The 18769-nt window shown below is 32.0% G+C and overlaps 1 long non-coding RNA gene across 2 annotated transcripts in view; it reads left to right on the forward strand.

Annotated features, from left to right (window-relative positions):
- LOC126470139 (uncharacterized) overlaps positions 1-17309 on the forward strand; it is a 245993-nt gene extending 228684 nt beyond the window's left edge. For both annotated transcript variants that reach the window (XR_007586136.1, XR_007586137.1), the window contains exon 2: positions 16971-17309. This is a non-coding gene — a long non-coding RNA (uncharacterized LOC126470139). The remainder of the gene's footprint in view (positions 1-16970) is intronic.
- Positions 17310-18769: the final 1460 nt, after the last annotated feature.

The following is an 18769-nucleotide window of genomic DNA, read 5'->3' on the forward strand; positions in this document are numbered from 1 at the left end:
TCAGAAATCCGAAATGACAGGACACAATCTTGCAAATACTGTAGATTCAGGTTTTGCGTCCTCACCGTTTTCTCAAATAAGTCAAGACACATTTTCTGCTTTTCAAAATGTGAATATTGCTGGTTCAAATGCATTGCCGAATAGCACTGAGGAACATGTTTCAGACACCAGTGTATTGTTATTACAATTAATGCAACAAATGGGACAAATGCTTCAAAAGTTAGACATAATGGAACAAAATCTTCAAAAGTTAGACACAATGGAACAAAATCAGAGACAAACACAGCAAAAGCTTGAAAAGTCAGACACAATGGAACAAAATCTTCAAAAGTTAGACACCACACTTGAACAAACACGTAAAGATTTAACTACTGAGTAACGTAAAATCGAATCGAAATGTCAAAAAGTCTGTAACGACGTATAAACACAAATTTGTGAGCATTTTCAACCTTTTTTTTCGCGGCATGGAAATGCATTACAGAATCACGAAGCAGCCATAAAAGAACTGCAAATTATTGTTCATGAAAATCATGAGACCTTGCAAGCTAAAATTGAGTCAGTTGCATCTACCGATTCGGTTACGCAACTTGCAAAAACTCAGGAAAACTTAAAGGACACAGTAGAAAGACACATGGACGAAATTAGTACATTATCAGAGAAAGTAGTTGAACTTTCGGATCAGGTCACTAACTTATCTACAAAGGTAGATGATGATCTGAATGACACAAGACCTGTAGCCCTCACTGACACAGAAGACTATGAACAAATGAGAAAATTCAAACAAAATCAAAATCAAATCAATACACAATACAAAAGAGAAATCCGGGCAGTACAAGATCAGTTGACGCAGGTAATACAAGAATTACATATTTCAGAGGACACTCGCACTCCAACACGGGAAGAGGGACCTAGAAATACGGAAAAGCCGCAAAATAGTAACACAGGGCATTTCGGAAATTATGAAAGAAATTGGCAATGTGCACCGAATTTTGAGATGGAACCGCCGACACGACGTAACAGTGACCGATATGCGACTCAGTGACACGATGATTTTGACTATAAGCCGTTCATTACTACACGTAAATTCAAAACATTTAAGAATTCTGGCAACGACATTCATCCACAAGCATGGCTCCATCAATTCTCTCATTGTTTTCCTCCCAACTGGTCATTGGAGCACAGATTAGAATTTATGTGTGGCTACTTAGAGAATGAACCAGCTGTAAGAATGCGATCGGTCATTCACGATTGCCACAGTGAAGGAGAATTTTACCATGCCTTCCATTCAGCATATTGGTCTCAAGCCACATAAGACCGAGTAAAACATGGCATCATAATGACGAAACATTTCGAACAATCTGAATTTTCCAGTCTTGTGAAATATTTTGAAGACATGTTGCACAAGAATCAGTATCGTTCAAACCCATACAGCCCCTCAGAACTCATCCGCATTTGCTTAATCAAATTACCTGAACATTTACGGCATATTATTTTGGCAGGACGTTGCAAAGACGACATTGAAGCTTTTCAGGGGCTCTTACAAGAACTGGAAATTGACACTGACATTCGCGGAACGCAAAAACAGGAGCACAACAATTACAGGTCACATCCGTCACAATTCTGCGATGACAGAAATAATAACTGAACATGACAAGGCTTTTCTCACAACACATATTGTGACCAAAACAGACACCACCCGTATGACAACCGTTGGCAAAGTAGTAATAATTACAGGGAAAGATCACCTCTCTGCGGTAGTGACTATCACAGGGACAATCAGAGAAACAGACAATTTGGGAACCATAATAATTATTATCAATTTCTGAAACAGACAGGCCGCAGACGATGGAAGAACTTCTTCAAAATTTTAATGGTGTAAAAGTGTTGTCTTCCATTGATCTCAGATCCAGCTTTTATCAGATCGAACTTCATCCAGAATGTAGAATATACACAGCTTTTCTTTGTTTCAGCGTTTGTTATCAGTTTTGGAAACTTCCTTTTGGTTTGAACATTTCTTCGGCAGCATTCATTCGCGGGCTAAATTCCATATTACCTGAGTTCTTAAAACGTCACATCACCTTATATGTAGACGATATTCTGATAGCAGAAGCCTCATGGGAACAACACAATCGCATCCTCAACAGCGTGTTACATATTTTTGCAGAATCTAGAATTACAGTTAACTTTGAAAAGTCTGAATTCGGTAGGACAAAGGTGTAGTTTTTGGGACATATTATTTCTTCTGAAGGCATTCAGCCGGATCCTGAAAAGTTAGAAGCAATCAGAGCCATTCCAGTTCCATCCACAAAAGGACAAGTCCGCAGTTTTCTAGGTCTCGTAAATTTTTACCGTCGTTTTCCGAATATGCAAATTCTAGTTACGCCAAAACTTTGTTCTCTTACCAGAAAAAATACTATTTGGAACTGGGACGAACAAGCACAGTTGGAATTCAATTCTTTGAAAGAAGCGTTACTTCACGCGCGAATACTAGCTCATCCAGATCTGTCACAAGATTTCTGCCTTAGCACGGATTCTTCTAAAGTCGGTCTTGGTGCCCATTTATTTCAAGAAGCCATAGAAAATGACATTACTGTTCAGAAAACCATTGTTTTGCTAGCCGAGTGCTAACAAAATCTGAAAAAAATTATTCCGTTACTGAATTAGAAGCTTTAGCTATCGTTTGGGCATTTAACAAATTCCGTTTCTTTCTTTCTGGTAAGCACGTAAAAATATACAGTGATCATCGTGCATTACAATTTCTTATGTCTTCAAAATTAAATCATGACAGGTTAAAACGTTGGGTATTATTTCTGCAAGAATTCCGCTTCACAATAGTCTACATTCCCGGCAAGGAGAACATCGTTGCGGACGCGCTGTCACGCGCACTGGCTGGGCTTGAGAAAAGTAACACAGAAGGCAACATTGAGAAAAATTTCAGTATTCTTTAGATTCAGAAAGTCGCCTTCGAAAACTTCATCACCACATCTTTAAAGGACATCGCTCATGAACAAGATAAAGATCCGATTTGGAAAGATATCAAAAGTAAATGGCATGAAAAGACACACACTCAGATTCGGCATTATTACCTGGTTAGAAACAACATACTCTTCAAACGCTGCACTGTTGATGACAAGCTATGGGTACCTTGCATTCCAGACGATTTTGTTAATAAGCTCATTTGGTACATTCATTTCAGCTAAGCACATTTTGGCCCACGAAAATGTTGTCATATTCTTCGAACGACTTGTTATTTTGACAATATGGAAAAGCGAATTCGAAGAGTCTTATCTATTTGTAAACTTTGTCAAAAGGCGAAACCATCTACTATCTCACATCGTGTTCCGCTGTTTCCTATCATTCCTTCTAAATTAAAAGTATTTGCTGCTGTTGATCTCTTGGGACTGCTTGTCAGAACATCTAATGGATTTTCGTACGTTCTAGTCGCTGTTGAACTTACTTCAAAATTTGTTTCTTTCACACCATTATGTAAAGCCACTGGACAGTCTGTATCCAACGTCTTTGTTAAAAATTTCTTACGTGAAGTTGGCCACGTTGCTAAAGCCATTTCAGATAACGGACCGCAATTCAGATCTGCTGTTTGGTCACGCATGCTTCGGAATCATAAAATCAAATCTGTTTTTATTTCATTGTACTCACCACATTGTAACCCGTCCGAAAGGATTATGAAAGAAATCAATAAGCTTTGCAGACTCAATTGTCACAGAAAGCATCAGCATTGGGACAGATATTTACACTTATTTCAAAATGTGCCGAATGAAATGCCTCATGATTCCACTGCTTTACCACCTACTCTTGTACTGCAGATTGAAGAACCACCGAACAGAATCAGAGAGCTTGTACCTTTCCCGAATACACGTAAACTTCGACACAAAGACATAATTGATTTGGTTCTTAAAAATATAAAATCTGCAGCAGACAAAAGGAGAAAATTACACGGTAAAGCAAATGCAAAGAAATTGTATATTGGTCAGAAAGTTCTCATTAAAGCTCATTCATTGTCACATAAGAAGAAACACTTAAGTCACAAATTCTTTCTAGTTTACAATGGACCATACAGAATCCGACGTATACCACATGATAATTGCGTTGAAGTTGAAACTCTGCATACTAGGAAGAGTAAAGGTTTACACCACATTTCACATGTAAAACCATTTATTGAGAGATAATCTGCTTCTTAACTTAGTCTTCGGTATAAAACTTTTCACTTCACATTTCTAGTATGCTTTGTCAGACTTAAGAAACTGTTAACATGCAACAATGTTTGAAGTTAAATATCCAGTCTAGAACCTAGGGAACATTTTTAAACAGAAATTTCGAATGCATTGTTATAGTGAACAGACGACACAATGTTGTTATTTGTACATTCTTGCTTGTTAGTTGCACGATTACGTAATGACTACAAGGCTCACACACTTAGAACATTTACCAGTACTGCTAATGAGATTTTAATGCAACATTTGGGTTTACTTGAAATTTGGTGTATCATGAGGTGAGTACATTGGCTTCTGCAGAACTTAGCTTTCGGAGGACAATAACTACGACACTTCCACAGAGATGATCTTACAGCAAGACGCACATTTAGCGCTACAGGACACGTATTTGAGTGATTAATTTTGTACTTAAATAATTTATTTTTAAAGAAATTTGAAGTACATTGGTACAAAGGTTTTCCGCAATACATTTCATTCCATTGTTGTAATCTGTAACACCTGAGGGTATAATTACATTAATCCTCGGGGGGGTACACGCTTACTTTGTGTATTATGTGTTTGGCAAGCACAAGGAGCCCTAGCTAATATGGTATTTGCTTATACAACTTTACACATTGGTACCATATTTCTCTAACACAGAATTACACAGCTATCTGATCATTTAACAGAGAAAGAAACTTTTTCTACTACATCTGTGACACATGTTTACGCAATTACACAGTTGGGTAACTTCACACTTATGAAATTGTATTTTGTCTGTACTTTGTGAACTGTTCATATTTTTTCGGAACCATTGTGATACTATGAGAGCTTTGAATGATGTATTTGGTAAGGGAGCATGATTTTAAAGTACGTTTGAGGTAGATGACACTATTGAAATGAGCAGAGAATTTTCTTTAGGTTTTGAAATTATTGCATAAAGCTACGACGTTTTTGAGATTTGACTGAGGTGTTTTGAAGTTATTTTTACGACGACGAATATCTATTGTGTAATAAGGTAAGGAATAATGAGTAGTGGTTTGGGACTCTGGTTTGTGAAAAAGGATGTTGGAAACCAAGAATCGTACTTTAAGAGTTATGAAATGTGTGTATATGCGTGAATGTATCACAACGCTGGCGAAAATTTTTTGGACGCTGTTATATTTACAGGATTTTGTTTCTACACATTTGTAACGCAAATTTTCGACCTGTGAAATTTTTATATGAGACTGCCACTGTAGCGGAAACTGCTGTCGTAAATATTTCAGTAAGAAAGGTAAGTGACCTTGACATAATGCGTTTTGGGCGCCCAGCTGAGAGGTTGTAGCCTGACAAAAGAAAGCCATTAGGTGGAGAAAAAAAAGGGAGGCCATTATCCTCGGTATTGACATTCCTTTATAGAAAGCATCGCAAATACGACACGCTCGAACTTGAAAACATATGATTACACTGTGGAGTTCTTAATTTATGATATTTACTGAAATGAAATGATGAGAAACATTTTATGTCTATTGTCTTGCTAGTTGAGAGAATTTTTTACTACTTATGAAATGCCACATGGCTATTGAACGATGTTCTTATGCTTTGCTTTGTACATAGTTGCTTATTTCATTTGATATCTAGTTTCTAGCTGCACTGCAGCATTGGTTAAAATAAAATTTTATAGATGTACTAATACAAATATTTTCTGTCTACAGATCGAGTAAATAATAATTTTTTTTCAAAAAAATGAGGGAGCACAAAAAGACATTTACCGTCACGGGAACTGCATTCATAATTTCCTTTTCAAGTACTTGGTAATTTCTTTTGTAGAATAAATTGTGATGTATTACTCTAGTGTTAAGATGTGACATAGATACTAGACATGGCCATTTTTAGTGTACTATTTTTTTCTGCTTGAGCTATGTCATGTTTAGATATATATTTTTTTATTTGCTGCTGCTGTTTGCCAGGCATAATGTTACTGAATTTGACTGTGTATTACGCTGTTAAGCCAGTTTACTACGCATTTCTTTTTCTTGTTTGCTGCACAGTGCCTTATATTAGTGGTAATATTGCAATTGCTTTGTCAGTTTGAATTTTTTGTCATTGATGTTTGTGTTAATTGTTTTGTGCTGCTGCATTGCCTCATCCCTTGGTTTAGCATCTGAGCTCAGTAGATTTAAATTGGCTTAAGTGGGGGTAGACTACATAAGGAACTGACTATGGACAATAGGAAAAAAATGCATTGAGAAGTTATATGAAAAAGATTTGGGCCAAAATGAGTATTGTACACTGAGAAATAATTATTTTGAAAGAAATATGAATAGAATACAGAAAGCAGGAATAGATAGCACTCTTTGAAATAATGAAGAACGAAGGGAGATCTCCAAGAAGAATATGCAATTAAAGACTTTAAATCAACCTGACGAAAACAAATATATCTAACAATAACCCCACCAGATAAACCCAAAGACAATCAAAAACAATTAAACTTTAAACCTAAATAAGAAATAACCTTCATAACACGAAAAATATATATATGTATTCCTATTCTCAGCACGGTAATTATTATTCTGGTGTTTATACTTGTTCTATTGGTTATTTTCGTGAATATCATCTTTTACTTTTAAACTGATTGCCTTTAAACATTCTTTGTTTAAAGGGTGAGTATTCTTTTGTTTAGGTTGCTTCAGTATTTTAATTAAAAATGTTGTTTTGTGGAATCAATGATATGAATTTTTCATCTTAGGCCGTGAATTTATTTTCTATTTGTTCTTTGAGTATTTTTCTATATTTTTATCTAGAACTATAATTTTTATTTTGGGTATTTATTATTTAATTATTGACTATAGAGTTTTTGTTGAATGAGAAGTTTTTAATTTAAATGGTTTTATGGTTGTTATGACTTTAATTTTGGATTGAAAGTCTCTTATTTTTATGTCTTTTGTTATATATATTTCTTCTTTGGTTATTTATTATAGAGAGGATTATATATCGGGAGAAAAGAAAATAAATCGTTTTACTGTTATTGTTTTAATATTTATTCTTTCTATAGGTTTTTTAATTTTTAGTCCTAATTTGATTAGAATTTTATTAGGATTGGATGGTTTGGGTTTAGTTTCTTATTGTTTAGTTATTTACTACCAAAATGGGAAATCTTATAATGCAGGTATATTAACTGCACTTTCTAATCGTATTGGTGATGTTGCTATTTTAATTTCTATTGCTTGAATATTGAATTTTGGTAGTTGAAATTATATTTATTATTATGATTTTATTTCTAATTCTTTTGAAATAAAGCATATAGCTATATTAATTGTTTTAGCAGCTATAACTAAAAGAGCTCAAATTCCCTTTTCTTCTGGACTTCCTGCTGCTATGGCTGGTCCTACTCCTGTTCCTGCTTTGGTTCATTCTTCTACTCTTGTTACTGCTGGGGTTTATTTATTAATTCGTTTCAGACCAATATTAGATATTTATAATTATGGTTGATTCTTACTTTTAATTGGTTGTATAACTATATTTATGGCTGGTTTGGGGGCTAATTTTGAATTTGATTTAAAGAAAATTATTGCTCTTTCTACTTTAAGGCACCTTGGTTTAATAATAAGAATTTTGGCTATGGGTTATCCAAAACTTGCGTTTTTTCATTTATTAGCTCATGCTTTATTTAAGGCGCTATTGTTTATGTGTGCAGGTTCAATAATTCATAATTTAAAGGATTCTCAGGATATTCGTTTTATAGGTTCAATTGTTAATTTTATACCTTTAACTTCAGTTTGTTTTAATGTTTCTAGTTTGTCTTTATGTGGTATACCTTTTTTAGCAGGGTTTTATTCAAAGAATTTAGTTCTTGAGATGGTTTGTTTAAGATGAATTAATTGTTTGATTTTTTTTCTTTATTTCTTTTCTACTGGTTTAACTGCTTCTTATTCTTTCCGTCTTTTTAATTATTCAATATCTGGTGATAGTAATTATTATTCTAGATTTTCTTTTGATGATAAGGGTTATTATATTTCGTTTGGTATAATTGGTTTATTGTTTGTTGCTGTTTCTGGTGGTAGCCTTTTGTCTTGATTAATTTTTCCTCTTCCTCATTTGATTGCTTTGCCTTATTATTTAAAGGTTCTAACTATTACTGTTGTTGTTTTAGGTGCTTATTTGGGTTATCTCATTTCTAATTTTGATTTTTCTCAAAACTTGTTTTCTTTAAGTATACTTTCTTTTGTCAGATTTGCTGGTTCTATGTGGTTTATACCCTTTCTTTCAACTAAGTTTATTAGATATATTCCTTTAAAATTAGGTTATTATTCATCTAAATCTTTTGATTATGGTTGAGCTGCTTTATTTGGTGGTCAAGGTTTATATAGACTATTTATTTATTTAATTGGTTATATACAGGGTTGATATGATTCTAATTTTTAGATTTATCTTTTAACTTTTATTTTTGGAATATTTATTTTGGTGGTATTATTTCTCGTTAACTTAAATAGCTTAAAATTAGAGCGTGACACTGAAGATGTTAAGGAAGTATTTTTACTTTTAGGTATCTATAAATATACATATATTATTTTTACAGTGAAAATGTAATGTTTTATTTAAACTATATAAAGTTTAGAAATGTTAACGGAGTTTAACCACTAATGTAAAAAGTTAGCAGCTTTCATATTGGCTTTACATTTCCTTAATTGGAACTTTATAGTTCAAATATATTATTAACAGTAATACGCCTCTTTTTTTGGCTTCAATTAATAAGAATAATGGTATTTTATTTACCAACCTTCCAGGTCGAAACTGACTGCAATATTTCGCTTGTTATTCTATTTAAGGTTGATTGATTATATCAATACTTTTTGAATGCAACCCAAATGTTACAGTTAACTACAACCCTTTATTCTGCTCACTGTAAGGCTCCATGATTTCATTCATGGTATAGTCCACCTAGTAATACTATAATAAAAAATATTGTTGATACTGTTCAGATTAGAATGTCTGAAGTTTTAAAAATAATTACAATTGGAAGGATTAGTGCGATTTCTACATCAAAAATTAAGAACATTACTGCAATTAAGAAGAATCGAAGTGAGAATGGTATTCGTGCTGATCTTTTTGGGTCAAATCCAAACTCAAATGGTGATCTTTTTTCTCGGTCATTAATTAATTTATTCGATAATGTTGTTGCAAGGATTATAACAATTATTGGGATAATAAATCTAATAAAAATTCTTGTAGATAACATCAGGATTTTTTCTTGATTTATATCAAGCTTTCTGATTGGAAGTCAAATGTACTATTTATATTAGAAAAACAATTATCTACCTCATCAAGAAATAGAGATGTATAAGAAAAATCATACTACGTCTACAAAGTTTCAGTATCATGCTGCTGCTTCAAACCCAAAGTGGTGTCTTGGTGAGAATTGGTTTATTGAATGTCGAAGTAGACACGTTGATAAGAAAATTGTTCCTATAATTACATGTAGACCATGGAATCCTGTTGCAACAAAGAATGTTGATCCATAAACTGCATCTGCAATGGTGAAGGGTGCTTCTCAATATTCGTATGCTTGAAGTATAGTGAAGTTTAGTCCTAGTAATACTGTAAAGAATAGTCCTTGTAATGTTTGAGTATGATTAGATTCTATTAAACTATGATGCGCTAATGTTACTGTTACTCCTGATGCCAAAAGAATAGCTGTATTAAGTAATGGAATTTGTATACGATTAAAAGGTTGAATTCGTATTGGGGGTCATAGTATCCCTAGTTCAATAGTAGGTGCTAGTCTTCTTCTAAAAATTGCTCAGAGAAATGAAACAAAGAATAGTACTTCTGATACAATAAATAAAATTATTCCTCATTGTAATCCAATTGATACAAATCCCGTATGGAGCCCTTGGTATGTCCCTTCTCATACTACATCTCGTCATCATTGAATTATGGTTAGTAGGGTAATTCCGAATCCGATTATAAATAAATTAATGTTATATAGGTCAAATCATTTTGCTAATCCTCATACTAGAACTATTGCTCCAATTGCTCCTGTTAATGGCCAAGGTCTATAATATACTAAGCAGAATGGGTGGTTTGAGTGAGTTGTTAACATAGGTTTAGTATACTTCTCTAGAATATAAAGTTCTTAAAATTGAGAAAACATAAGCTTGAATTATTGCTACTGCTGATTCTAGGATTAATAGAAGTATTTGCCCAATAATTAATAGTGAAATTAAGTTTATTGCTATAGATGGTCCTGTATTTCCTAGTAATGTTAATAGTAAGTGTCCTGCAATTACATTTGCTGCTAGTCGTACTGCTAGTGTACCTGGTCGAATGACATTTCTAATTGTTTCAATTAATACTAAAAATGATATTAATGCAGGCAGGCTTCCTTGAGGAACAAGGTGTGTAAATATGTGATTGGTATGATTAATTCATCCAAATAACATAAATCTTAATCATATAGGTAGAGCAATTGCAAATGTTAATGCTAAATGTCTTGTTCTAGTAAAGATGTAAGGGAATAATCCTATAAAATTATTAAATAGTATTATAATAAAAATTGAGATAAAGATGAATGTAGTTCCATTAAATGATTTTGGTCCTAGTAATGTTTTAAATTCATTGTGAAAGGGTTAAGTTTAGTTTATTTCAAACAATATTAATCCGTGATGGTGTAAGTCAAAACATTGATGGGATTAATAATAATCCTAATATGTTCTAGTTCAATTTAATGATAAATTGTAGATATTAGTTGATGGATCAAATGTTGAAAATAAGTTTGTTATCATTTTCAATTCAAGTTTTTTATATCAATTGTTCTTTTTTGTGCTCTTTTAATAAGATTTGGTTTAAATGAGAAAAGTTTATTTGATTAAATAAAATTAATGTAGCCGAAAATATAATAAATAGGGAGAATCATATGAGAGGGGATATTTGAGGGATCTGGATTAAATTTCCCCATTAGAAGTAGTCATTAATTTACTATTCTTTGGTTTAAGAGACCATTACTTACTTTCAGTCATCTGATGTATTTCAAGGTGTACTAATTATTAAGTTATTTTAGATTGACACTCTAATGTTATACATTATTACTAAGTCCTTAGATTATCTTAGATAATTACTTGATAAATAAGTTTACTGAAGTTCTTTCAATTACAATTGGTATGAATCCGTGGTTTGCTCCACAGATTTCTGAGCATTGTCCAAATAACAGTCCAGGTCGGTTTATTGTAAATGTTCCATGGTTTAGTCGACCTGGCGTTGCGTCAATTTTAACCCCTAACGCAGGTACTGCTCATGAGTATAGAACGTCTGATGCTCTTGTTAATACTCGTAGTTCCGTATTTATTGGTAGAATTGTTCGGTTATCTACATATAGAAGTCGGAATACGTCGTTTTCTAGGTCTTGTTCTGGTGTTATATGAGTGTCAAATTTTACATCTATAAAGTCTGAATATTCGTATCTTCAGTATCATTGTCGTCCAATGGTTTTATTGCATCTACTGAATCATCAAGTAAATATAGTAGTTGTAATGATGGAAGTGCAATAAAAATTAGCGTAATTACTGGTAATGGTGTTCAGATTGTTTCAATTAAATTTCCGTGAAGTATGTTTCGGTTTGTATAGGCAAAAAATAGTATATAACTTAGGGCATAACCTACAATTACTGTGATTAATAGTAGTACGACCATAGTATAATCATGGATGAATGATAGTTGCTCCATTAATGGTGAAGCTCCATCTTGAAGGGATAAATTTGATCAGGTTGTCGTTAATGAATTTTTCCAATAAAAGGTCAAACCTTTATTAGTAGAGCTTAAATCTTCTGCACTAATCTGCCATATTAGAATCTAGAAATTAGTGGTAGTTCTGAATAACTATGTTCTGCAGGCAGGTTATTTTGTAGTCATTTTGTTGATCTTCTTATGTTAGCTCTAAATATGATTGCTTGGTTTGTAACCATTCTTTCTCATATAATTACAATGAATATAATAATTCCTACAATAGAAATTGTAGATCCAATTCTTGACACTACATTTCATGATGTATATGCATGTGGATAGTCTGAATATCGTCGTGGTATTCCTGCTAGCCCAAAGAAGTGTTGAGGGAAGAATGTTAAGTTTACTCCAATAAATATAATTGTTAATTGGATTTTTAATCATGTATTATTTATAGTTAATCCTGTATATAGTGGGAATCATTGAATAACACCTCCTATAATATCAGATACTGCTCCTATAGATAATACATAATGGAAGTGGGCTACTACATAGTATGTATCATGGAATACAATGCCAAGTGATGAATTTGCTAATACTAATCCTGATAGTCCACCAATTGTGAATAGAAAAATAAATCCTAAAGCCCATAATAATGGTGGATTGAATTTGAATTTAGTTTGGTATAGTGGAGCTAATCATCTGAATACCTCAATTCCTGTAGATACAGCAATAATTACTGCTGCTGATGTAAAGTATGCTCGTGTGTCAACATCTATTCCTACTGTGAATATGTGATGTGATCATACAATAAATCCTATTAACCCAATTGATAATATAGCATAAATTATACCTAATGTTCCAAATGATTCAATTTTTCCTCTTTCTTGACATACCATGTGAGAGATAATCCCAAATCCTGGTAGAATTAAAATGTAAACTTTTGGGTGTCCAAAGAATCAAAATAGGTGTTGATATAGAATTGGGTCTACATCTACATCCACATCTACATTGATACTCCGCAAGCCACCCAACGGTGTGTGGCGGAGGGCACTTTACGTGCCACTGTCATTACCTGCTTTTCCTGTTCCAGTCGCGTATGGTTCGCGGGAAGAACGACTGTCTGAAAGCCTCCATGCGCGCTCAAATCTCTCTAATTTGACATTCGTGATCTCCTCGGGAGGTATAAGTAGGGGGAAGCAATATATTCGATACCTCATCCAGAAACACACCCTCTCAAAACCTGGCGAGCAAGCTACACCGCGAAGCACAGCGCCTCTCTTGCAGAGTCTGCCACTTGAGTTTATTAAACATCTCTGTAACGCTATCACGGTTACCAAATAACCCTGTGACGAAACGCGTCGCTCTTCTTTGGATCTTCTATATCTCCTCCGTCAGACCGATCTGGTACGGATCCCACACTGATGAGCAATACTCAAGTATAGGTCGGACGAGTGTTTTGTAAGCCACCTCCTTTGTTGATGGACTACATTTTCTAAGCACTCTCCCAATGAATCTCAACCTTGTACCCGCCTTACCAACAATTAATTTTATATGATCATTCCACTTCAAATCGTTCCGCAAGCATACTCCCAGATATTTTACAGAAGTAACTGCTACCAGTGTTTGTTCCGCTATCATATAATTATACAATAAAGGATCCTTCTTTCTATGTATTCGCAATACATCCTCCTGCAGGGTCAAAGAATGATGTATTTAAATTTCGGTCTGTTAATAATATAGTAACAGCCCCCGCTAATACTGGAAGTGAAAGAAGTAGAAGAAGGGCTGTAATAGCTACAGATCATACAAATAAAGGTGTTTGATCTAGAGTTATACTTTCTGATCGTATATTAATTGCTGTTGTAATGAAGTTTACAGCACCAAGAATAGATGATACACCTGCTAAGTGGAGTGAAAAAATAGCTAGGTCTACAGATGCACCCCCATGTGCGATAGCTCCTGCAAGAGGGGGGTAAACTGTCCATTCTGTACCAGCACCGTTATCTACCATAGAAGATGTAAGAAGAAGGGTTAGTGAAGGTGGTAGTAATCAAAAACTTATATTATTTATTTGTGGGAATGCTATATCTGGTGCACCAATTATTAATAGTACGAGTCAAGTACCAAATCCACCAATTATAATAGGTATTACTATAAAAAAATTATTACTAATGCGTGGGCTGCAATAATATCATTATAAATTTGGTCATCTCCAATTAGAGATCCTGGTTGACCAAGTTCAGCACGAATAAGTATTCTTATTGATGTTCCTACTATTCCTGCTCACGCTCCAAATAAGAAGTATAAAGTACCAATATCCTTATGGTTTGTTGAGAATAATCATTTTTGCGGTAAGATGGCTGAATTTTAGGTGGTAGACTGTAAATCTACTTATGAGATGTTTCTCTCTTACCATGTTTTAGGTCTTATATTCAAATATGATTCTAGACTGCAATTCTAGAGGTGTAAAGTTTTACTAAGGCCTAAAAGATTAATCTTTTAATTATAACTTTGAAGGTTATTAGTTTAATTAACTTAAGTCCTTAGTATAATGAGATTAAGGTTGATGTTGAGAGTAAACCTATTGTTGAAATTATTACAGTTATAGGAAGAATAATTCTTGATTTTTGAGACTTAATTTTTATAGATCACGAATTTTCTGTATATGGTACAATTAGGGCTGAGAATCTAATACGCATATAATAATAAAGTGTAATTGTGGTTAATACAACCATAATGGTTATAATAGTTGTTTTGTTATTTTCTATTAATGATTGTACTACAATTCATTTTGGTAGATATCCAAGGAATGGTGGTAAACCACCTAGGGATAGTAGAGATAGAAATGTTATGAATTTCATTTCAGATTTTATGTTTCTGGCTGAATAAATTTGGGTTATAAAAAATAGATTTATTTGCTTAAATAATAAGACCATAATTGATCTTAATAGTGAGTAAATAATAAAATATAGTTCTCAGACGTTTCCTCTGACTGTTAGGGATCTAATTATTCACCCTAAATGTCTAATTGAGGAATATGCTAGAAGTTGGCGTAGAGATGTTTGATTAAAGCCACCCATTACCCCAATAATAATTCTTAGAATAATAATTGTTCAAATGAAAGTTCTTAATTGAATACAATAAGAAAATACCATAATTGGGGCAATTTTTTGTCATGTTATTAGTGTTAAACAGTTATTTCATCTCGAAGCCCCTATTACTTCTGGAAATCAGAAATGAAAGGGTGCAGCCCAATTTTCAATAATAATCAAGATCTAATTATTATTGAGGGAATAAATTCTGTTTCTCACCCTATTGGATACTTTATTTGAATCAGCAAAATTGAAAATAATAGTATTGTCGATGCTATTGCTTGGACAATAAAATATTTAATTGATGACTCATTTATTATTATATTTTTATTTCTTGTTAGGAGTGGAATAAATGAAAGTAAGTTGATCTCAAGTCCTATTCAAACTCTGAATCAGGAGTTTGATGAAATGGACAGGACCGTTCCTATCATTAATGTTGATATGAAGAGAAGTTTTGTAGAGTTGTAGGTCATTAAAAAGGAGACGATTGATACCTCTATAAATGGGGTATGAACCCATTAGCTTGTTTAGCTTACCTTTTTACATTAAGGTGTATGATGCATGTTAGTTTTTGATACTAAAGGAGCTAGTTTAATTCTGTCTTATGTAATTTTTAATGACGGTAATTTTTATTTACTTGATTTACCCTATCAAGGTAACCCTTTAATCAGGCACTTCATTTATATTTAATATATAAATAAAAGTTTTTTTAAAATTTCTTTATGTATTATTTTGGTTATTTATAATTAATTTATCTCGATTCGGATAATTTGAATATATATATATAATAAATAATTTATATTAATATATTACACTTAATTAAATTTAAATACCTATAATGTTATTTTATTATTATTAAACAATTATTTTAATACATTTATTTATCTAGGATTATAGCTACTTATGTTTTTAGCTTAAAATAGGTTATTATATTATTAATTATATAATAATATGTAATTTAATATTAAACATTATTATAATTGGATATAATAAATATAATTAATGATATTAAATATAACACATTTTATTAATATAAATAATTATATTAATTATAATAATATAATTAGATTTAATTCTCTCTAATAAAATTATTTAACTAATTAATATTTGAGTTAATTTAATATAAAGTTAATTTTATATTAATAACATATTACATTAACTTACATAATTGTATAAAATATATTTATTATATTATAAATAAGAAAAATATAATACATTTATTGGTATACATGTTCCATATTAATCTTTATTTATATATAATAGAGAAGTTGTTGTGGTCATATGGGGGTGCGTTTTTTTTGTCATTTTTTGTGTTTTTTTTTCTTTACATATTTGAATCTTTTATTTTTTCTTAATTTTATAAATATTCCAATTTCTTATTTTTGTTTCCAAAAATTTTACTCTTGCTTGTTTATTCACTTTTTCTTTGTATTATATGTAAGTTTCGTTAAACTAAATGTTCCATTTGCAGTAATTTGATTTAATTATCAATTGATTTTGGATTTAGCAATTGATTTAGTATCGGCATAATTCGTGCCAGCAGCCGCGGTTATACGATTGATAAAGGTGAATATAATTGGTTAAAACAGTTGTTTATATTTTTAGGGTTAAAATATAGATTTGTAAGGTGAAATGTTAAAATTTATTTATAACTCTTTTTATGAATCTGTGAAATTTGAATAATAAACTAGGATTAGATACCCTATTATTTTAAATGTTATTTATATTTACCAGGGTACTATTAGTTAAGGTCTTTAAACCCAAAGAATTTGGCGGTATCTCATTCCATTCAGAGGAACCTATCCCGTGATTGATAATACACGATTTACTCTACTTAATTTATTCGTTTGTATATCTCCGTTATCAGAGAATCTTTTTAGAGTTATAATACTCAAGATTTATAATTATAAAATATTTCAGGTCAAGGTGCAGCTTATAGTTAAGAGGAGGTGGGTTACAATAGATAAATAAACTCTTCATTATTATATCATTTATTTATGTTTGTTGTTTTGATCCATAATTTATGATCATAAGATTAAGTTACCTTAGGGATAACAGCGTAATTGTTTTTGAGAGCTCATATCGACAAAGCAGATTGCGACCTCGATGTTGGATTAAGAAAATTTTTGGGTGCAGTAGCCCATTAATTAGGTCTGTTCGACCTTTAAATTCTTACATGATGTGAGTTCAGACCAGCGTGAGCAAGGTCGGTTTCTATCCTAAGATTATTAATTCATATTAGTACGAAAGGACCATATGATTGAAATATTTTTTAATTTATTGATTAATATTAATTAGATTACTATTTTGACATATTAATGTGTTGAATTTAGAATTCATTTATATAGGTTTTTTCTATAAATAGTATTGATACTTTATGATTTATTTATGTTTATTTTGAATTTTCTTTTATTAGTTATTTGTGTATTAATTAGTGTTGCTTTTTTAACTTTATTAGAGCGTAAGGTTTTAGGTTATATCCAAATTCGAAAGGGTCCAAATAAAGTAGGATTTATAGGGATTCCTCAACCCTTTAGTGATGCTGTTAAGTTAATTTGTAAGGAGCAGCCAATTCCTATTATATCTAATTATTTACTTTATTATTTTTCTCCTGTTTTTAATTTAGTAATTTCCTTTGCTGTTTGAGTGATTTTCCGTTACTTAACTTATATATTTTCTTTTTCTTATGGGTTTTTGTTTTTTTTATGTTGTACTAGATTAGGTGTTTATACCGTTATAATTGCTGGCTGGTCTTCTAATTCAAATTATTCTTAATTAGGTTCTCTTCGTTCTGTTGCTCAAACAATTTCATATGAAGTTAGTTTGGCTTTAATTTTATTATCTTTGTTTATTTTAATTGGTAGTTTTAACATGTTTGATTTCATAAATTATCAGCTTTATTGTTGATTTATTATTATTTCTTTTCCTTTAGCTTTAGCTTGTTTTGCTTCTTGTTTAGATGAAACTAACCATACTCCTTTTCACTTTGCTGTAGGTGAATCTGAGTTAGTTTCAGGTTTTAATATTGAATATGGTGCAGGCGGGTTTACTTTAATTTTTTTAGCTGAATATACTAAAATTGTTTTTATAAGAATATTATTAGCTTTAATTTATTTAGGTGGTGATTTTTATTCTTTTATGTTTTTTATTAAACTTGCTGTTATGTCCTTTGGTTTTATTTGAGTTCGGGGTACATTACCACATTTTCATTATGATAAGTTAATGTACTTAGCTTGAAAAAGTTTTTTGCCTTTATCTTTGAATTTTTTTATTTTCTTTGTTGGTTTAAAGATTTTATTTATTTCATTTATTTTGTGAAATTTTTTAAGAAAAGTTAATAGAAGAGTTAAACTTCTAGTTTTATGTTTTCAAAACATATGCTTTTCCTATGCTAATTAACTTATTATTCCTTAATGAGTTTATCTCATGTGTTTGCAACATGAACATTAATTAAGAAGTATGTAAAGTAGATAATTGTTAAGATTTGTCCTGTTATAATATAAGGTTCTTCAACCGGTCCTGAGGGGACAGTGGACAACAACGACAGTATCGACCTGAGACCAGTGGATTCAACAGATACCGAGATGACGATGCAGGAACTACACAGCGACGATAACTTGAACTCTCCTTCTGGTGACCGGAAGGTGGAAGTGGAGATGACAACTGTCCCACATCAGAGCGATGACAACGTTACCTCCCATCCTTCGACCAGTTACGGAAATATGCTGGGGGACTTGGCGCAAGAAATGGACCAACAGGAAC

Source organism: Schistocerca serialis, chromosome 3, assembly GCF_023864345.2.
Source record: "Schistocerca serialis cubense isolate TAMUIC-IGC-003099 chromosome 3, iqSchSeri2.2, whole genome shotgun sequence".
Classification (NCBI taxonomy): Eukaryota; Metazoa; Arthropoda; class Insecta; order Orthoptera; family Acrididae; genus Schistocerca; species Schistocerca serialis.